Here is a 23,830-nt window from a genome sequence, read left to right as displayed (position 1 = left end):
AGCTGGGATTACAGACACAACACCACAACCAGCTAATTTTTAAATTTTTTTCATAAAGGTGGGGTCTCATTATGATGCCCAGGCTGGTCTCAAACTCCTGGCCTCAAGCGATCCTCCAAAAGTGCTGAGATTACAGTCATGAGCCACTGCATCCAGATTGTGAATGAATTATTGTTATATATAAAAACTTGGATTATTCTCAAAGGCATTATGCTGAGTCAAATAAGCCAGTCTCAAAAGATTACAAATGTAATTCCATTTATATGGTGTTCTTGAAAAAAACTATTTTGATGAAGACAGATTGGTGGTTGGCAGAGGTTAGAGGTGAGAGAGACTGTGACTATAAAAGAACAGAGCAAGAAGTTTTTTGGGTGATAAAATTGTCCTGTATCCTCATTGTGGTAGCAGTTACACTTATCTGCACATGTATCAAAACCCATAAAGCTATATACCACAAAAAGGTCAATTTTACTTTGTAATAATCTAAAAAACAAAAACTTTTGAAAATAGCATGATAGTTTCTGTGTTTATTTGTGCTGTGATAACAGAATACATGAAACTGGGTAGTTTACAAATAATAGAAATGTATTTCCTCATGGATCTGTAGGCTGAGAAATCTAAGATCAAGGCAATGGCCGGTTCAGTTGTCTGGTGAGGGCTGCTCTCTGCTTCCAAGATGGTGCCTTGTTGCTGCATCCTCTGGAGGGGAGGAGCGTGTGTCCTCACATGGCAGAAGGCGAAAGGGCAAGAAACCTAATGCATAAAGGCTCGTTTAGAAGGGTCTTAATCCCATTGATAAGGAAGCAGCCTTCACGGTCTAATCATGTTCTGAAGGCTCTACTTCTTAATGCCATCTGCTATGGTTTGAAAATTTCTCCTCTCCAAAACTCACGTTGAAATTTAATGCTCCAATGTGGCAGTAATTAGAGGTGGGGCCTTTGACTGGTTCATGAGGAATCTGCTCTCACGAAGGGACTAATCCATTCATGGATTAAGGTCCTTGTGGGGATCAGCTGGTGGCTTTCTGAGACAAGAAAGAGAGACCTGAGTTAGCATGTGATGTCCCCTACCACCTCAGGACTCTGTAGAGAGTCCCTTCCAGCAAGCAGGCCCCCACCAGAGGGAGTTTCTTGATCTTGGACTTTTCAGTCTCCATAAGCATAAGAAATAAATTCCTTTTCTTTTCAAATTACCCAGTTTCAGGTATTCTGTTTTAAGCAACAGAAAACAGACTAAGACACCATCACAATGGCCATTACATTTCAACACCTGCATATTGGAGGGGACAATATTTAAATCATAGTAGATAGTTTAAAGAAAAACAATAAGCTAACAAGGAAACAAGCTCTAAAAATTTAGAGCAAATAATATGAGATTTTTCCAGGGAAGATGAGATCTGAAAGTGTTGTCTGGGTTACTATACTCTTGGGTTTCAGTCCTGGCTTTATAATCCATTCACAACGGAACATTAAATCAATAACCCATCTCAGTATTTCCCTGTGATTTTTCTGCACGCAGTCTGGCAGGTTGATATCTGAGGGTGAATATAAAGTCCTGAATGCAATATTTCCCCTGTCAAATATGACATACTGCATGAAGAAATACTGCAATTCAAGTTATCTCAGAATACCTCCATTCTACTCTCCAGATTAGCCATAAATACAAAGGCATGGCTTATATCACAGTTGTCAGCCCTTTTCACACACTCAAGTTTTCTCACTCTGCTGCTCTCAAAGCTCTTTCCCACCTCCAAGTTTTTAGGAAAATCTGGCATTATATTCCATACACACACTGAAATACTGTGCCACATATGTTTTTGCACTATACATGGTCTGCAATTTTCTTTAGGGAAACCAGATTTGCAGACTGCCCATGAGAAATCTGTAAACTGTCACCTGGAATTAATCAAAAGGTAAATTTAGTAAATACAAAATAATTATCACAGAAAACAAGAGGTAGAATTCAGTGCTTTCACAGAATCAACAATAAAAACAATTTATAAATGGGTTATATATTTTGTAAATCCAATAAAATAGTTTTTTAAAAACCCAATATGAAAAACTGGCATACGATTAAAATCTCTGGACCAGACTAAAAACATTCAGACTAATTGCTTCCATTGTGCATAATTAACAGACCATGTCTCAAGTTAAACTCTAAAAGAGGAAGAACTCAGGAGTGACCACTAATCTTCTGTAAACCATTTTTACATGGTCATCAAAGAGAAGAAACTTTTTAGAAGGGCAAAATAGAATTTTCACCATGACAAAAAGTACATCCCAAAGTCCCTAGCATTTTGTGGTGATTTTAAATGTTAGCAAGTTCTTTGATATTCCTACTTTTAAAAGGAAAAGCCTTTTTCTCCATACCCTTTGAATGGGACTCACTTTCGACAAGTAAAATGTTGGGAGTGATACTATGCGCCTTATAAGACTAGGTCATAAAAAGGATTCAAACTGTAGCTCTGCCATTAATACTAATTCCTCTTTCAGACTTATTGTCAGGATTGGAGATAGCATATGTAAAGTCTTTGACTTAGTGCCAGAATATTAGAAGCCTAACAAATAGCTTCTAACCAAGCACTTGTAGTCCTTAAAGTCTCCCTCAAGATGTGTATTATTAGGATTTAAGAATGAAAAGAGTAAATTATGTTGTTGAATGAAGGAAAGTCACAAAGTGCTAAAATCAAATCACGAAGAACATAAGGACTTTTAGAAAAAATTCTTTCTATTAAGGTTGAGTCAAATGAAATTGCCATTTTTGTCAGGTCAGAAAAAAGAGAGTATCAGTAATTTTTACAGTTCAATCTAATACATGTGGAATAAATGTTTTCCCTTTGATATTATCAAACACATTATCACATATTTCAAATAAATGGAAGACCTCAGGGAATATATAATCTAAATGTAAAAATTTAGAATATTTTCCATAGCAGAGCATATATGAAGGCAGTTTGTTTGCGTCAAACAAACAAAAAGGGAGTTTGTTGCTTCTCACTCTATGGCACAGGCTGGAATGCAGTAGCGCAATCTCAGCTCACTGTAACCTCTGCCTGCCAGGTTCAAGCAGTCCTTCCACTTCAGCCTCCTGTGTAGCTGCAAGTACAGGCCTGCACCACCATGCCTGGCTAATTTTTGTATTTTTGGTAGAGATCAGGTTTCTCCATATAACCCAGGCTGGTCTCGAACTCCTGGGTTCAAGTAATCCGCCTGCCTCATCCTCCCAAAGTGCTGGGGTTACAGGTGTGAGCCACTGTGCCCAGTCTTATAATACTGTTTTAATTCATTCTCCTACTCGTTAGACTTCAAAAATATTTCAAACCAAACCTCACCTTAGAGTTTCATCATTTAAAAAATTAACCTTCTTTGAAGGTAGCCAAGTTATGACAAACTGAGAAAAGCTGGACAAAAACAATATCTGAAATATATGAACATTAAAGAATCGGTTTCAGATATTTAAGACACTACGCTATACACATGTATATTTATGTGATGTGTATCTCTATTTCTCTATCTCCCTATCTGTCTGTCTGTCTGTCTGTCTCTCTCCGTCCATCCGTCCGCCCGCCTGCCTGCCCGCCTGCCTGCTATGGTCTGAATATTTGTGTTCCCCCACCTCAAATTCATGTTAAAATCCCAACTCTCCCAATATGATGGTACTAGAAGGTGGGGCCTTTGGAAGGTGTTTAGGTCATGAGGGTGGAACTCTCATAAACTGATTAGTGTCCTTATAAAAGCTCCTTTGCCTCTTCCACATGTGAGGACACAGCAAGAAGGCCCTGTCTGTGAACCAGGAAGTGGGCCCTCACCAGACACTGAATCTGCTGGTGCCTTGATCTTGAACTAGAACTGTGAGAAATAAATTTCTGTCATTCATTCATTCATTCATTCATTCATTCATTTATTTGAGACGGAGTTTCGCTCTTGTTGCCCAGGCTGGAGTGCAATGGCGCGATCTTAGCTCACTGCAACCTCCACCTCCTGGGTTCAAGGGATTCTCCTGCCTGGGCGAAACAGAGCAAGACTCCATCTAAAAAAAAGAAGAAGAAGAAAACTGAGACTCAGAGAGGTAAAATTCAAAGGTCACACAGCTTGGAAGGGCTCTGTTAGTCATTCATTCAACAAATGGTAGACATGGTAGAGATGTAATACTTTCTCATCTATTACAGTACCATTACTGCCAAAAATTTTAAAATATAAATAAATAAGAAAGCACATGTTTTAATATAAACTAATATAAACAAAGCAAACTTCTGTGCTGCAGTTTGTGCAGGTGTTCTTTCTGTGCTGTGGTCTGTCTTACAAAGCAAGCAAAATGCGGCCCATGCAAGCAAACTCTAAAAGGTAGAGTTTCTAGGGCTGTTCTCTCCCTTAAAAAGCTCTTATTCACTCTACAACTTTAAATACCATCTGTATATCTCCTCCTAACTCTCTGAGCTTCGAGATTGTTTAATTGATTGCCACTTGACATCTCCATTTGGTCACTTACAGATGTCACAAAAGTAACAAGTTCAAAAATAAGGCTCACACCTGTAATCCCAGCACTTTGGGAGGCCAAGGCAGGCGGATCACTTGAGGTCAGGAGTTCGCACATTGGTGGTAGTGGTCCCTGGGGCCCAGCTGTCTTTTCTTTTATCTCTTTGTCTTGTGTCTTTATTTCTACAGTCTCTCGTCTGCGCACACGGGGAGAGACCCACCGACCCTGTGGGGCTGGTCCCTACACACACCTGTAATCCCAGCACTTTGGGAGGCCAAGGCAGGCAGATCACTTGAGGTCAGGAGTTCGAGACCAGCCTGGTCAACACGGTGAAACCTTGTCTCTACTAAAAATACAAAAATTAGCTGGCCATCATGGCGTGTGCCTGTAATCCCAGCTACTTGGGAGGCCGAGGCAAGAGAATAGCTTGAACTCGGGAGGTGGAGGTTGTAGTGAGCCAAGATCGTGCCACTGTACTCCAGCCTGGGCGACAGAGTGAGACTCTATCTCAATTAAAAATAAATAAATAAATAAATTCTTGACTTCCCTTTTCACTGACCTCCAGTCTCATTTAAGAATACTGTCATCCACCCAACTGCTCAAGCCAAAACCTGAGTATTTTCCTTGCTTTCCTCCTCCCCTACACTCTTCATGTTAAGTCCCATTGATTCCACCTACAGACTAGATCTCATCTATCCTTTTCTCTCCCAACACTTTAGATCCGAGCTGCCATTATCTTTCACCTGAACTACTATAATGGTCTCATTATTTTCCTACTTTCTCTCCTTTGCAGACAAAGTGCTTTGGGGGCTAGAGGACAGGTAACAGAAACTATAGTATATAACTTTAAAACCCTTCAGTGGCTTTCAGTGTGTTTAATAAAAGCCATACTCCTTACCATGGCCCTTTAAAATTCTAGATATCTGATCCCTTTCTACCTTTCAAACTTCATTCCACTCTCCCCCAGACATCTCCAGGCATGCTTTCAATTCCTCATACACCAACTGTTCACACTGCAGGGTCTTCCCTTCTTCCTGTAAATTCCTGGCAGGGATAACTCCTTCAGTTTTCAGCTTCAAGGTCACCTCTCTTGACAAGCCTTTTCTGGCAATGTAGAAGTACCTCTGCCTTCCCATGACCCTCTATCACCTCATCTGCATTTCTTCCATGGTCTGCGCTTAACATCATTGGAAAATATCTACTTATACATTTATCATCTAGTTGTCTACCAGATTATGAACGCCAAGTAGACAGAATATGTCTGTTTTGTTTACTTATATTCACCACCTAGTAAAATGCCTGTCATGTAAATTTTTCTTGAATGAGCAAGTTAGGAATATTAGACTAAAAGGACTTTAATTTCTATACAATTTAAAGTGTTTTAAGCTACAAATTTAAAAGATAATTTATGATTTTCTCTCATGAAGTATATAAATATAACTCAGAGACAGACGTGTTTCATTTCTTAAAGACCTATGACAAACCTCAAAGCAGTGAAGTTTGTGTCAGATTCATTTTACAGGCAATATAGAACCTAAGACATGACTTTCTTATTTTCAGAATCTAGGTGAAAAACTGCAGTAAAATTATGAATAGGTACCAACTAGCTCAAGTAAATAATTATGTTTATATGCAAAATGACTATAGCCTCAAAAATATGTGTAATATTTTAATAAAAGCATACTCTTAAAAAAATTTAACCACAGTCATCCCTTGGTATCCACAGGAAATTGGCTCCAGGACCCCCATGTATACCAAAATCCTGCCATGCTCAAGTCCCTTATATAAAATGACACAGTAATTACATATAACCTATGCACATTTTCCTGTATACTTTAAATCATGCTTGTACAACCTATGGCTCATGGGCTGCATATGGCCCAGGAAAGCTTTGAATATGGCCCAAATTTGTAAACTTTCTTAAAACATTATGAGATATTTTGGGTTTTTTTTTTTTTTTTTTTAGCTCATCAGCCATCGTTGGTGCTGGTATATTTTATATGTGGCCCAAGACAATTCTTCTCCCAGTGTGGCCCAGGGAAGCCCAAAGATTGGACACACCTGCAAATCATTTCTAGATTACTTACAATACCTAACACAATGTAAATCCTATGTAAATTTTTGTTATACTGTATTTTCAAATATAAAATTCTTTATTATTATTTTTTGCAACATCTTTTCCCAAATATTTTCTGTCAATGGTTGGTTGAATCCATGGATGTGGAACCTGTAGATATGGAGGGCTGAATTTATTTCCATTTGGACAAAAGTATTTTGTAGAGAGAGAAAATAACCTATTTTGGTCAGGTCCAAGGGAGAATAATAAATTACTGTCCCATTCTGTGTTGGTTATAAATATATCCACAAATTTTATGATGCTCCTCTTTTCAAAGGTAGTGTCTAATTAATCCCCTCTTAATTATGGGTTACACTTAGCAACACATTTCTAAGGAACAGAATATGGAGGAAGTGACTATGTGTGACCAGATTATAAAAAACATTATGACTTCCTTCTTGCTCTCTCTCAGATTACTTGCCCTGAAGGAAGCCAACTTCCACATCGTGAAAACACTCCAGCAACCCTATGGAGGGGTCCACATGAGTAGAAACCAAAGGTTTCTGCTGACAGCTAGTAAGAAATTGAGGTCTTCTGTCAACAGCCATGTACGTGAGCCATCCTGGAAAGTGATCCTGTAGTCCCAGTCAAGCCTTTAGATAGCTACTGCCAACATCCTGACTACAACCTTATGAGAAATCCTAAGCCAGGGCCACCTAGTTAAACCACTCCTAAATACCTGGCCCACAGACACTGTGAGATAATAAATGCTTGGCTTTTCTTAAGCGACTTAACTTGAATCAGCAATAAGTAATCTATATTCGTTCAAGCAATAATCATTGATCTGTGCCTACTATGGCCCAGTCACTGTACCAGGCCCTACAGACACAGGGAAAAAATAAGACTCACTGTCTTACAGGGATAGACGGGATATACAACAGGATAGAGGATAGTATAGCAACACAGCATTAAGTGCTCTAAACGGATAAATAGAAGGCCCTACCTCAACACCCAGAACACAATATCAAGTTTCAAAAGAAGAAGGAAGAGGAAGAGGAGGAGGAGGAGAAGCTGTTTAAGGGGGAAAGAGTGGGTGTAGGTATGCATATCTACATGTAAGGTGCAAGGAAAGTGCAGAGGATGACAAATGAAGGGACTGGAGATATATATATAAGTACCAGTTGGATAATGAAAGGATGCCATACTCTGAGCTTTAACTAAATGCAATAAGGAGACACTGAGAATTTCAATAAAGTAGGGTAAGATTCACCTTCTACAAAGAAGACTCTTGCTGCAGTATGGAAAACGGCTCCAAAGAGCCTCCTCTAATACAGACAGTTAAAAGGAAACTGCAGCTATCCAGTTTAGGTAGAATGATGGCCTGAAATATCTTAGCAACAAGAAGTAAAAAAGCAGTAGACAGATTCAACAGACATTTAGAAGGTAGAAAGATAGAACTTTATGATTGATTTTAAAATTAAATGCCATCAATATCTCCAGAACACTAAAAAAGGAAAATCAACATAATATGCAAATATTCAGAACAAATAAAAGAACAATCTTTATTGGTATCCGTGGCAAACCCTCTAAACTCAAAAGAATCCCCAACACATTCTGAAAGTGGAAATGAATTTTAAATCAGTTGTCCAAAAAGACAGAACTATAAATTCAATATGATGAAGGCATAAATGGCTTCGCATAATTCTAATGTACCTCATCAGAAACCTCAATAGTCATTTACAACTGACAAGCCCAACTCTTTGTATATTTCAACTTTTTTTATTGCTAGTATGAAGTATAGCTCTTTTTCTTTCCCTTTTAGAATAAAGGGATCAAGGAGATACTGTATTACCTCTCCTTGAATATCTAAGTCAGATATGCCAGAATACAACACATTGTCCTTATCTAGCTCAAGAGTTCTTAGTGTTCTAAGGTTGAAACTTCAGGACTTCAGTGAGCATAAATTATCAACATAAGAACTCTTTCTAAGCTATAATGTAAGCTCTTTGAGGGCAGAAATCATGTCTTAAACATCTATTCCTAGCACTAAGCCCACTGCATCTAAAGCAAGGAAAAATTCAAAAGATGTTTATTGAATGGATTCATATTAAACTAAATACTAGGAGTCTATTCCTACGCACGTATCCATACACACACACACACACACACACATACACACACACACACACACAAAAAATATTTACTGACGGAATTTGTTTCATAATACAGGGATAGAGTAAATGCATGGGAATGTAATAAAACAAGATGGGCCAATATATAACTTTTTAGAACTGTGAGATTTATCAGAGAAAACTGAAAGTAAACAAGGGAGTTACAGGGAGGGCATCTATTTTATGTATTTGGTTCATGGGGTAAAATAAACTAAAATACATTTTAAAAGGTTAAAATTATGCTTTCTTGACAGATTTTTGCCTTTAATTTATAACCCAGTGTTCTTGTTACAAAATATTTATACTTCATAATTCTAAATACCAAATAACTTATTTTAGAACTATGGTTAAAGTATTATAATAAAAAAAGAAAAGGCACAAATGTACTACAGAAAAATAAAAAAAAAATTCATATAATAACAAAGTAAGAGAAAATGACATCTAACGTTCTCCTAATTTTCTGGTTGCTGTTGCAGTCTGAAGGAACACAAGATTAATTAGATACTTGTAACATAAAAATAACCTAAATACAGTCATTCATATTTGGCTTAGGAGTCTCACTGCTAGCTCTTTAGTAAAAATTATTCCTTATAAAATACTAATATTGTCTTTTATGAAATCTCAAGATTTTCAGTAAGTAGATAGCTTCTGGAACTAAAATAAAAGTAGCATTTAACATAAAATTGAACAATTTACTAGATTACGTGACTTATTGGTCTTTTCATTATTGCATTTTTTCTGCAAGCAAGACAAATATTTTCTTTTTTGTCATCATGCTTTTGTCTCTAATCTTCAAATTTCCAAAGAAAGTTACAATATAAATTAAATAACCAACAATTTGCTTGCTTTAACATTTTTTCCTAGTATAACTCCATAAGTATTCATAATAAATTTAATATTTGCCATTCTTTTTGGAATACTGTCAACGAAATGAAACTATTAAAAGCAAAATTCAAAGACACACAGTCAGCCCTCTGCATCTGTGGGTTCCACACTGTGGATTCAGCCAACTGCAGATCAAAAATATTCAGAAAAAACAAATTCCATCTGTACTAAACATGTACATATTTTTTCTTGTCATTATTCCTAAACAATACAGAATAACAACTATTTATATAACACTGACATTGTATTCGGTATTATAAGTAATCTAAAGACGATTTACAGTATACAGGAGGATACGCACAGGTTATGTGCAAAAACTATGCCATTTCCTATCAGGGACTTGAGCACCTACAGATTTTGGTGCTTGAGGAAGGTCCTGAAATCAGTCCCCCACAGATAGAAGGGATGATTGTATATTAGAAACATTTTTAAAGGCACACATTAATGGTAATAAAATATCCAATTAAAAATAAAACATTTAATATAATCAAATCAAATATATAATATAATGTAATCAAAACAGTATAGTACTAGCATAAGGATGGTAATATGGACCAACAGAATGGAACAGAGCCCAGGAAAAAACTCTCACATATATGGCCAACTGATTTTCAACAAGAGAGCCAAGACTATTCAATGGAGGAGAAGGCAGTCTCGTCAACAAAACCAGTGCTGGGAAAATTGGATCTACCTTAAAAGTTAACGTAAAATGGATCATAGACCTAAATTTAAGAGCTGAAACTATAAAGTTCTTACCAAAAAAAATGGGCAACTCGTCAATGTTCTTTGTTGGTTTGTTTTTGTGATGGAGTCTCACTCTGTCGCCCAGGCTGGAGTGCAGTGGTGCGATCTTGGCTCATTGCAATCTCTGGCTTCCAGGTTAAAGCGATTCTCCTGCCTCAGCCTCCCAAGTAGCTGGGATTACAGGTGTGTGCCACCATGTCTGGCTAATTTTTTCTGTATTTTTTTTTTTTTTTTTTTTTTTTTTTTTTAGTAGAGACAGGGTTTCACCACGTTGGCCAGACTGGTCTTGAACTCCTGACCTCAGGTGATCCACCTGCCTCGGCCTCCCAAAGTGCTGGGATTAGAGGCATGAGCCACCATGCCTAGCCCAATGGTTTCTTAAATATGACACCAAAACCACAGGAACAAAATAGATAAACTGGACTTCATAAAAATTAAAGACTTTAGTACACCAAAGGACACTATCAACAGAGTAAAGCTCCCAGAATGAAAGAAAATATTTGTGAAATCATACATCTGATAAGGGTTATCCAGAACACATAAAGAACCCCTATAACTCAACAACAAAGAGATAAACAACCCAATTTAAAAATGAGCAAAGGAGGTGGGAGGATCACTTGAAGCCAGGAGTTTGAGACCACCCTGGAAAACATAGTGAGACCCCTGCCTCTACAAAAAATTAAAATAGTAGCTGCGCATGTGGCACACGACTGTAGTCCTAGCTACTCAGGAGGCTGAGGCAACAGGATTCCTTGAGCCCAGGAATTGAGGGTCAAAGTGAGGTATAATCGCACCACTACACTCCAGACTGGGTGACAGAGTGAGACCCTGTCTCTTAAAAAAGAAAAAAGGGCAAAGGAGCAAATTACATGAACACACATTTCACTGAAGAAGATATATACACTTGACCCTTAACCAACACAGGTTTAAACTATTTGGGTCCAGTTATATGTGAATTTTCTCAATAAATATATTTGAAATTTTTTGGAGATTTGTGACAATTTGAAAAATCTTACAGACAAACTTCATAGCCTAGGAATATTGAAAAAATTAAGAAAAAATTAAGTAGGTCATGAATGCATAAAATATATGTAGATACCAGTCTATTTTTATCATTTTTTACCATAAAAATATATACAAATCTATTATAAAAAGTTAAAATGTATCAAGACTTACACATGCACAGACTGTACATGGTGCCATTCATAATCAAGAGAAATGTAAACAGTGAAGATGCAGTATTAAATCATTAACTGCATAAAATTAACTGTAGTACAGGCTCTACTACCAAAATAACTTCGTAGCCATCTCTTGTCGCTATAGTGGTAAGCTCAAATGTTGCGAGTATTCATTAAAACACTGTGCGATGCTAATTATCTCTGCCAGAGCAGTTTGTCTCTCCAGTAAGTTGTATATGGCAACAAAATGTGTCTCAAGGTTCATGCATATATTTTTCATCATGTTTAGCTCAATATCATAAACCTTGACTAACACCATGGAATTCATACGAAGTGCCACTAGTGATGCTGGTTGTGTTCCCAAGAAGCAGAGAAAAGTCATGACATAACAAGGAAAAGTTGAATTGCTTGATACGTACCTTAGATTGAGGTCTGCAGGTACAGTTGCCGACTATTTCAAGAAAAACAAATCTAGCATTAAGGACCACTGTAAAAACAGAAAGGGAAACTGGTGAAGCCATCACTGCAGCTCTGCCAGAAGGCACAAAACCCTGCGCTTTTTGCAAAATACTTTTTTATCTCATAATGAAAATCCAGCTTTATTGTGGGCACAGGGTTGCTATAAGAAAGGCATATCCATGGACTCTAATATGATTTGAGAAAAAGCTAAGTCATTATATGACAATTTAAAGCAAAAATAACATGAAGGATCTAAAGCTGCAGAATTTAATGCCAGCAAAGGATGGCTTGGTAATTTTAGAAAGAGGTATGGCATAAAAATGTCAAGAGAACAGGAGACGCAGCTTCTGCCAACCAAGAGGCAGCAGACAAGTTCCCAGACATTAAAAAAATCACTGAGGATAAAGTACATCTGCCCAGGTTTTTATTGTAGATGAAAGTACCCTATTCTAAAAAAAAAAGAAAAAACAAAGCTTACCAAGGACATTTATTACTATAGAAAAGAAGTGAGCACCAGGATTTAAGGGTATAAAGGGATAGACTAACTCTCCTGTTTTGAGCAAATGCAGTTGGGTTTATAATCATAAGTGTCCTCATCGACAAAGCTGCTAAACCCTGAGTCTTGAAGGGAAAAGGTAAACACCAAATGCCAGTATTTTGGTTGTACCACAAGAAGGGCTGGAAATGAGAGTGCTTTCTGGATTGCTTCCACTGATACTTTGTCGCTGAAGTTAGAAAGTACCTTGCCAGTAAGAGACTGCCTTTTTAAATTTGTTTGGTATTGGACAATGCCCTTGGCCACCCAGAACCTCATGAGTTCAACACCTATGCATTGAAGGGTCTACTTGAACCCAAACACAACATCTCTAACTCAGCCTCTAAATAAGGGCATTACAAAGACCTTTAAGGCTCACTACTCTATGGAAAGGATTGCCAACCTATGGAAGAGAACCCTGACAGAGACAACATCATGAAAGTCTAGAAAAATGACACCATAGAAGATGCCATCATTGTTACAGAAGAAGCCATAAAAGCCATCAAGCTCAAAACAACAAGTTCCTGTTGGAGAAAAATGTTCCCAGATGTTGTGCACGATTTCGTAAGATGTATGATAGAGCTGATCAGGAAACAGTGAGAGACTGCAGATACAGCAAAAAAGGTGAGGGGTGAAGGGTTTCAAAATATGGATCTTGGAGAAACTCAAACGCCAGTACACACCACATCAGAGGAATTAACAGAAGACAACTTGATGAAGATGAGTGCTTCTGAACTAGTACCAGACAATGAGGAAGAAGATGTAGAATAAGCAGTGCCAGAAAAAAAATCGACATTAGACAATCTGAAGAAGGGTTCTGATTATCCAAGACTTCTTTTATGACATGGACTCTTCTATGATACAGGCACTGAAACTAAACCAAATGGTGGAAGAAGGATTGGAAAAGAAATATTTTTAGAGAAATAAAGCAAAAAAAAAAAAGGAAGAAAGAAATTATAATGTATTTCTGTAACATGACACCAAGTGTGCCTGCCTCGCCTGCCTCCCTGGCCTCCCCTTCCCTTCCCTTCCCTTCCACCTCCTCCACCTCTTCTGCTTCTGCCACTCCTAAGACTGCCAAGACCAACCCCTTCTCTTCCTCCTCAGCCTACTCAATGTGAAGATGATGAGGATGAAGACCTTTATGATGATCCACTTTCACTTAATGAATGGTAAATACATTTTCTCTTCCTGATGATTTTCTTAGTAACATTTTCTTTTCTCCAGCTTGCTTTAAGAATACATATATTATGTGTAACATACAAAATACGTGTTAATCAACTGTTCATGTTGGTGGTAAGCCTTCAACAGTAGGTTATTAGGGCCGGGTGTGGTGGCTCACACCTGTAATCCCAGCACTTTGGGAGGCCGAGGCGGGCGGATCACAAGGTGAGGAGATCAAGACCAGCCTGGCCAACATAGTAAAACCCCGTCTCTACTAAAAATACAAAAAATTAGCTGGGCGTGGTGGCAGGTGCCTATAATCCCAGCTACTCAAGAAGCTGAGGCAGGAGAATCGCTTGAACTTGGAGGTTGCAGTGGTCCGAGATAGCGCCATTGCACTTCAGCCCAGGCAACAGTGTAAGACTCCGTCTCAAAAACAAAACAAGACAAAACAAAACAAAACAAAAAAATAGGTTATTAGTAGTTACATTTTGGGAGAGTCAAAAGTTATACATAAATTTTCGACTGGAGGGGCACTGGCATCCCTAAGCCCTGAGTTGCTCAAGGGTCAACTGTATCTTGTCAGTAAGCATGTGTAAAAATGCTCAATATAATTTAGTCATTAGGAAAATGCACATCAAAACCACAATGAGACACCATTTAACACCTATTACGATGGCTACTTTCCAAAAAAATGGAAAATAACAAGTGCTAGTATGTAGAGAAATTGGAACCCTCATGTATTGCTAGAAAAATGCAAAATGGTGCAGCCACTGTGGAAAACAAGTTTAGTGGTTCCTCAAAAAGTTAAACAAAGAGTTACCATACAACCCAGCAATTCTGTTTTCAAAAGAGTTGAAAACAGTGACTCAAACAGAATTTTGTATGCCAATGTTATCAGCAATTTTCACAATAGTGAAAGGTGTTAATGACTCAGGTGTGTGTAAACAGATGAAAAAATAAATAGAATGTGGTATACACATACAATAGATTATTCTTCCATAATGGAAATGAAATTCTGATACACGCAACAACATACATGAACCTTGAAAAGATTATACTAAGTGAAAAAAGCCAGACTCAAAATGACCAATATTGTATGATCATACTTAATATAAAATATCTAGAACAGGCAAATTCATAGAGACAGAAAACAGAATAGAGGTGGCTAGGAGCCAGGAGAGAGAAGAATGGGAATTATTACCTAATAGGTACAGAGCTTCTGTTTCAGATGATGAAAAACTTCCGGAAATAGATAGTGGTGATGGTTACCCAACATCCTGAACATATATAATGCTGCTGAATTGTACGCTTAAATATTGTTAAAATGGTCATTTTTAGGTAGTGCATATTCCACAATTTTAAAAAGGCATTTAAGATTGAATATTATTCCTGAAACAGAATTTAATTTGATCTAAAGTCTATCACCACAAAATTTTCAGGCAAACAAAAACTAATATAGTACTAGCTTCAAAGTATATATTCAGCATTAAAATAAGGCATCCAATTCTCTGGCCACACTAAAGAAGCCTATAAATGAACCCCAAAGGATTTGTTTTTATAGCAAGAACTTGGTATTCAAGCCAAGTTAAACTCACAAACACTCCACAGCAATAAAAGCCAAGTTCATTGCAGACTTGAGATCTTTAGTTGTCTATTTTTACTGTTTCTATTTCCACATCTAGAATTCTCTCTTTAAGCCAGCTTAAAAATGGGGCTCTCAAGAGAAAAATATGTGCACTCAAATTTTTAATAATCAAAACTGTAGAACCTCAGAGTAGTAGAAGCTTTAAGTGTACAGACCTCAATTAACAGGAACTGGGGAAAAAAGGTTTTAATTATACACACATACCTCTGGCTCACCCCCACAATGTGTTGCATGCTTTTGGCAAGTGCCACAAAACCAATTACTTACCATGTTGTTTTCTAATCAGGAATGCTATGATTTTCCACAAACTAATGAAGAACCTGTTTCATAATAAGCGTAGTCCTGAAATTATATTTTATGTTTCTAATCCACCGAAGTAGAACCTTGTCATATATTTAGGGGTAAGTATTAATCATAAAAATATCATGTTTTATCACACTGGATAGGTACAAGACAACTATCTTTTTTGTGGACAAGCTGTAATTTCAGAAAAGGGATGAACGACATTATAAACTAAAAACAGAACGACACAAAAATAACAGGTCAAGAAATGCAAAACACAGGCAAAAGGTAAGTTCATCATTTCATCTAGTAAGTTCACAAGAGATGGGCAGAGAAAAAATAATGAATACAGTTCTATGCAGCAACATCCTCCCATCATTATACTAGTCCTCTCTATCCTCTTCTTGCCATTCAGCACTCTGTCATGCCATGATCACTACCACTGCTATTCTCAATGAGAAAAAGAAACCAAATGTGGACTTTACTTATGCAAATGATTTACAATCATTAGATGAAGAATTCACTGATTTTCCTCCCTGCCTCTGCTACAAGTATTTTCTGAAGAATACTGCCATTCTCGCATATGATTACCAGCAGCAAGTGACTGATCAGTTTGTACTCAGGCAGGAGGGAAAGGCTATTCTGACACTCTAATGCAGCACTTCAACTGGATGTCAATGTATCAAGAATGTTGTTCCAAATAGAATACAAGAACTTAAAATTAAATGAAGAAATCCCAGAGCTCCACTGATCTCTAGTCATTCTGCCAAATTAATCATGGACTCTTGATAAATTGAAAATGAATATACTGAATTAATAAAACAATTTCTATGGAAGTTATCAAATGAAAGTAATATAATTTCAGTTCAAAATAATTGTAGTACAGACAAAATTCCATTAAGCAAATTAGAATTTTTGAGCATTTTCTATGTTACATTTAGACTCTGGCTGGCAAACATCTATAAGCTGTCTTTTTAGACTCAATGATAAAAGATGTTTGCTGGCTCTCCTCTAATAACATTAAACCATGAAAAAGAGATGAATAGATATATATTTTATATATCACACAAAAACATATACATGAAACAAAGTACATATCTATGAACAGATACATATTTTATATATCACACACACGAAAAATAGATGAACAGATATCTTTTTCGTGTGTGTGTGTGTTTAAGTGGAAAGTATAACTTTTAAAGCATCAATCGGCGCCAAGCCCTCTGAATTATTTCACTCCTTCGTGGTAATATTACTAGTTTCTGACCTATTATCTTTTTTCTATAAACTTCAGTTTCATGGAAATGGTGAAGTTACAGAAGCCTAAAAGAGGTCAGGTCTGGTGCCAAGACCATTGAAAAGAAGCCAAGAGAGCCTCGGAGGCCAGTTGGCCAAAGCCTACTAGGCTGGTCCAAACCTTCCTCTTTACAAGGATAATTCATAATAACTGAAAACGTATAATCTAAGTCATTTAGTAGGGAAGTTTTAAAAGAAATGATAATTACAAAAGCTAGGTGATAGATACATAGGCATATTTTATGGATATCTGAAATTTTCTATTAAAAAAGTTAAAAGTAAAATAAATTAACTTACATATTCTATACATAATAGCAGATTTTTTTCTCATTCAGGCTTTACAATGTAAGACTGCAGGACAAGGATAAATAGAGCATCTGGTAGAGATAACCATCTCATTCCTTTTCTATTAAATGCAGCAAATTCATTTCAAACTCTTTATGTTTTACAACTATGACTCAAAATGCGAGGGCAATAATAAAAATCATTAGCAAATTTGAATATATATATATATATATAAATTGGGAATGGTAAAAACCACCAAAAGCAAAGTCAAAAGACAAATGAGACAATTGGGAGAAAATACTTGCAATATACATTACAGATAAAGAAATAATATTCCCAACATTCAAAGAGCTTAGTAATAATTTTAAAAGACCAAAACTCCTAGAGAAAAATGAAAGAAGATATAGACAGACATCTCCCCCTATATATATGGCTCTGATAGACAGGAAAGGATGTTAAACCTCACTCATAATAAGAAAAATGCACATTCTAACTACACCAAAATACCATTTCTTTGCCCTTCAGATTGGCAAAAATTCAAAAGCTTGACAATAGACTCACTTGGTAAGGCTGTGGGAAAACAGGCACTCTCATACATTGCTGATGGGAATGCAAAACAGTACAAACCCTATGGAAGGGAATTTGGTAACATCTAGCAAAACTACATAGGCATTTACCACTTCGACCTAGTAATTCCACTCCTACATTTATCCTGAAGATACACCTCCAGCAGTATGAAAAGACACAAGGTTATTAATTGCAGAACTGTATAACTATAAAATGCTAGAAACTATCTGGATACACAAACATAGAAAAGAAGATGAATGAACTGGTGTACATACACACAAAAGAATGATGACGACCTCTATGAACTGATATGGAATAATTTCCAGGCTATATTTTCCAGTGAAAACAGTTAAGTGCCAAAGTGCTTACACAGACAATATGCTATCTTTTGTGTTGGAAAAAAGGGGAAATAAGAAAACACACATATCTACTAATCATTATAAAAGGAAACATTGGAAAGATAAACCAAAAAACAATAAGGTTGGTTATCTAGCAGGGTAGCATGTTGTTTTTGTTTTTAGTGATATACGTGAAACAATTCTGAAACCATTTTAGATGGTACTCGTTTAGACCAAATGAGTAAAATGTTGGCACTGTTGGGAGCCCATGTTCTCATTATAGAAAAAGGGAGAATTGGAGGTATCAATGTAAATTCTTATTTTGAAAAAAAAAAAACCCATATTCACATATGTATATCCATGTTATATGGGCATATACATGCAAACACATGCACATATTTGTGTGTGTGTGTGTGTATATATATAAATATATATACACACACATATATATATACACACACACGTGTACGTTTTCTAGTTTGTTCCCTGATAGGGCCCAGAAGCAAAGATATCTAGCAATAACATATATACCAAAGCATCCAGATCTTGGTTTCTAATACTATTACCCAATAAGAAGGACTAAGGCTCCTAGGAGAAATGACTGACTCCAGTGCTGGGCAATAAATGCACAAGATGAAACTTATTATAAAGAGTGAAACTAATGACTTGCTTAAAAAAATGATGGGAACATGTAAAAGGATACAAGAGCCAGCATGAAGAAGATGCCACTGGTGAGCACTGGAACAATTTTAGCTCCAAAATATTTAACAGTAGTGAAATGTTAAGCATTAAGGGAAAAATAGGAAACCATAAATTCAAATCAACAATAAATAAAACAATACACATAGATAAATAGAAGGGCTCCTATTACAGTAGAATGCTGAATAATGACTGGTAAATGCAGAGAGAGTAAATCATTATTTTGCAACTATAATAGTAAAGATTGATTCAAGCAAGTATCATCAATGGATGCTACATACAGGGGATGAAATGTTATGAGGAGTTGTATATTTTAACTGTCTTAAAGTGTCTCCCTCCCAGTAGACCCTTTATTAGTTGCAAGGAACATGTAGTAATATGGTTTGGCTGTGTCCCTACCCAAATCTCATTTTGAATTGTAGTTCCCATAATCCCCACATGTCATGGGAGGGACCTGGTGGGAGGTAACTGAATCATAGGGGTGGTTACGTCCATGTTGTTCTCATGATAGTGAGTGAGTTCTCTAGAGATCTAATGGTTTTATAACGGACTTTTTCCCTTTTGCTCGGCACTTCTCTCTCCTGCCTCCAAGTGAAGAAAGGTGTGTTTGCTTCCCCTTCCACCATGATTGTAAGTTTCCTGAGGCCTCCCAGCCATGTGGAACTGTGAGTCAATTAAACTTCTTTCCTTTATAAATCACCCAGTCTCAGGTATTTCTTCATTGCAGCGTGAGAATGAACTAATACACATAGTAACTATATAGTGGAAAAATCAGACAATGAAATGGTCAAAATTTCCATCACAAATGAACGGCAGAACAGTCGGTACCTATAGATATGATATGCTCAGAAAGATATATTCCTTATGTAATATTCCATCCAGGAATGTATAACCTAAAATCTTATCAAGAGAAACATCAAACAAATAAAAAATAAGGAAGAAAAAATAAGAAAACGAACAAAAAATAACTTCTGAAAAGGGAGAGAAAGGATGACTGTGTACTTTTAAAATGTAATATAATAAAAGATAAAGGTTGAAGAATTATTCTAGATTAAGGATACTAAAAAGACATCAAATATAAACGCAACATATGATCATTGACTAATTCCTACACTGGAGGAGAAGAAAACTGCCATAGAAGGCACTTATTCAGATAACAAAATTAGAAAATGGAAGATTAAAGTAATGTAAGAATGTTAAGTCTACTTAAGTTTTTAGACTGCTAATATAAGAGATGATCCTTATTCTCAGAAATCTACGCAAAAACATTTAGGACTAAAGGGCCATAATATGTTCAATGTAACTCTCAAATGGCTAAATGAAAAGAATAAATATATGCATGCATGTATATTTACAAATATATACATATAAACATGCACAATGAGAAAGAGTAATAAAGCATTTGGGACAAATGGCTAACAATAGATGAATCTGGATAAAGGGCAACTGGATGCTCTTTATATTATTTTTGCAACTTTTATGCAAGTTTGAAATTATTTCCAAAAAAATCATTATATTCAGGAACTAACACATTATTTTTCTCCCTAAAATCTGTTCCTTCTTTTATAATTCCTACACAGCTGAACAGCACCAGTGCCAACTAGTCATCCCACTAGAAACTTGACAGTTAACCTAGATTACTCAATAGTTTCATCATTTCCTTCCGGTTCTATAACTCCCACAACCCAAAGGAGAATTTCCTAAGGGAATATCATTAATATGACCTTTTTTTTCCTCCAATCATATCAAATTGGTGTAGGACCTAATCACTTAGCATTTCTCGTCTGATTTACTGCTACAATCTACTACTGATCACCGTTCCTCCAGTCTTGGCCCTAAATCATTCTACACACTGCTACAGAGTGAATTCCCCCAATGAAATTTGAATATGTCACTCCCTGTATTTCTTAATTTGTCCTAAATATAGGTAGGAAAGAACTTAATGGATTAACTTGAAAAAAACCCAACACTAATAAAATATATTATTTTGGATCTTCAGAAGCAAATAAGCAAAAATTACTGCCCAGAGATTTAAAAAGCTGGTATAACATAATTGATACAGTCATAAAACAACTGCAAGAGCCTTCTCGGACCCAATCTTAAAGCAACTGCTATTAAGCAATATGTTCAGTGCCTTTTATACAAATAACATAAGAACCCTGGAAGAAGGAAAGGTAATTAAAAGCATAGAAGGGAAAAGAAATTTAAGGAAAAGAAGGGAAGGACAATAAATGGGAAAGTAGAAAATTGAAAAGAAGGGAAGGAAAAAGTTAAAAAGGTAAGGGAAAAGAAGAAAACTCTATTAGTAAAACAGAGATTTGTCTAGTGTTAAAATGTTAGCATTTTAAGAATTAACTAACCCTCTCTCAATTATTCCTAATGAAATAGCAAGCATAATCAGAGAAAAGTATTTTTATATGTCTTTATCAATATCTGACGTTTTATCAAATGTTACTTGAGGACAGTATTATTCATAATCAATATATATTCTATTATTTATAAGCAAATATGGAACCAAGTTTCTATTGCTTTCATTTTTTTTTTTTTTTTTGAGACGGAGTCTCACTCTGTCGCCCAGGGTGGAGTGCTGTGACACAATCCCGGCTCACTGCAACCTCCACCTCCTGGGTTCAAGCAATTCTCTGCCTCAGCCTCCCTAGTAGCTGTGATTACAGGCACCTGCCACCACGCCCACCTAATTTTTACATTTTTAGCAGAGACAAGGTTTCACCATCTTGGCCAGGTTGGTCTTCAACTCCTGACCTCGTGATCCACCTGCCTTGGCCTCCCAAAGTGCTGGGATCACAGACATAAGCCACCGCGCCTGGCCTGCCTTAATTTTTAGATTTTCAATTTCTCAGTTCAAGGCATCAATATATAACTATACATTTACTGTATATAAAAATATACACATATATAGCATATATGTATAATATACATAAAGTTACACAATATATATCTGTATCCGGATTCTAGTATTCTACTTGAGCACCTACACCTGTAGATTTTAGCTATCAGTATAAGGTTTTAAGTAACTTTTATGTTGAATGTCAAGTTGCACAATAACAACAACTAGATTTTATAAATATAAACATGTATTGATATTTTACACTGAGAATATAAAATACAACAGATAGCCAAATATACATTAAAGAGTCTTCTCAGGACAAAAAGCTTGCTTCTTATATTTCTTTTCCAGTTTACAGAAGGAAAAGAAAACAAACTAAACAGAGGCAATAAACATGTCACACTACGGCCTCCTCTCCCCACAAAAAGTTGTTTTAATCATCACATTAATTTAGTCTTTTTATAACAAATAACACTTGTTCTTTAAACTTTAATTTATTAAATTGTAAGTGTGAGTAGTTGTGTGTCAGGACAGGCAGAGTAAAGGATCAAAGATCAATTCAGTCTATAGCTGGGCTCTTTTGTTGGATTTCTATAGGTCTAAGCATGTAAATATGGCCAACAGTACAGGAAGAATTTTTTTTTTTAATCTTATTGCTTTTACGGAGGCAAAGTCTGTTTTGTTGTTTTTGCTGCTGTTTTTTGAGACAGGATCTCACTCTTCTACTCAGCCTGGAGTGCAGTGGCACCATCAAAGCTCCCTGCAACCTCAGCCTCTTTGACTCAAGGGATCCTCCTGCCTCAGCCTTCTGAGTAATTGAGACTACAGGTGTGCGCCACCATGCCAGTGATCCCCCGCCTCAGTCTCCTAAAGTGCTGGGATTATAAGCGGGAGCCACCACACCCAGCCAAGGAATCCCATATGCAACAGAGTTATTTAATTTACTCTTTGTATATTGCTTAAAGCATTAAATGATAGCTAAAAATCGAAGTGTTTGGCCTATTTTCTATTCAGCTGGGACACATGCTGTGAGATCTTTGAACTTAGAAAAGCAGTTAGCCTGTCTCTTTAGGTTTGCAAATAATGAGGACAAAATCATCATAGTCTTTTGGGGTAAATGAGTTAAGAATATGACACCCCAAAATGCCATTCTGGCATATTGACTATTTAAGTTAAAGGCACTTAAAAAAACAGCAGGTACAAGAAGATCATTCTGACCATGCTGTTTCTTAAAAGTAGGAGATGAAATTCCCATGTGAAAGATGCCCTTCCTATACTGCAAAGAAAACAGCATTCTTATCATCAAGAATAAAAAGTTGAGGCCAAAGGAAATCTGGACAAACAATTGTTACACAAATTCTTAACATCCCAACCACTTCTCTGCCCACTTGACTACCCTAGTCCAAGCCCCCCCGCCTTATCACATTTTTTGCAAGTTACTGCTTTTTGTCCAATTCAGTATATAAGTGTTTGTCTCTCACTGCTTCTTTGGGTCTTCATTTCTTTATGGGGTTCCTATGCCACATAAAGCTTTTATTAAATAAATGTGTATGCTTTTCTCCTGTTAATGGCAATTTAATTCTTGGGCCCAACTATTACCCTAAGAGGACAGAGGTGAAATTTTGCCTCTCCTACAGGGGAAGAGATTCTTAATAATGTTCTTATCAATCTCTAATGCTAATAAACATTCTTAGTAGCTGGTTCTATACACCATGCCCCAAGCATGAAAATAAAACTTTCAGGCCAGATATGATGGCTCATGCCTGTAATCCCAGCACTTTGGGAGGCTGAGGCAGGTGGATCACCTGAGGTCAGGAGTTCAAAACTAGCCTGGCCAACATGGTGAAAACCCTTCTCTACTAAAAATACAAAAATTAGCCAGTTGTGGTAGTGTGCACCCATAGTACCAGCTACTCAGGGAGGCTGAGGTGGGAGAATCGATAGAGCCCAGGAGGTCAAGGCTGCAAATAGCCATGATTGTGAGTTAGATATTATTTTCCCTAATGCCAAACTGCAAAAACTGTAATCAGCTTATTTTTTTGTTAATAGAAACATTTATATAAATAAATTCCTACAAGCTACATTAATGGGGGAAGCACTCAGGCTATAAATATACACATTCACATAGGCAACAGTGATTTAGGGCACAGCCCTAAGAGATTAAAGGAATCTTTTTTCTATACAAAAAAATTAATTGCA

At 36.6% G+C, this 23,830-nt stretch overlaps 1 protein-coding gene across 17 annotated transcripts in view; it reads right to left on the bottom strand.

Moving 5' to 3' along the window:
- WDFY3 (WD repeat and FYVE domain containing 3) overlaps positions 1 to 23,830 on the bottom strand; it is a 296,268-nt gene that overhangs the window by 230,244 nt on the left and 42,194 nt on the right. For 2 of the 17 annotated variants that reach the window (XM_063809488.1, XM_063809489.1), the window contains exon 3: positions 893 to 1,024. The exons of 14 other annotated variants lie outside the window; for them this stretch is intronic. The gene's annotated coding sequence lies outside the window, so the exon portion shown is untranslated. Of the gene's footprint in view, positions 1 to 892; positions 1,025 to 11,929; positions 11,998 to 23,830 lie in introns of all 17 variants that reach the window. One more of the 17 variants, XM_063809491.1, reaches the window with a different exon arrangement.

This window comes from Pan troglodytes, chromosome 3, assembly GCF_028858775.2.
Source record: "Pan troglodytes isolate AG18354 chromosome 3, NHGRI_mPanTro3-v2.0_pri, whole genome shotgun sequence".
Classification (NCBI taxonomy): Eukaryota; Metazoa; Chordata; class Mammalia; order Primates; family Hominidae; genus Pan; species Pan troglodytes.
This window is presented reverse-complemented; position numbering and strand designations above follow the sequence as displayed.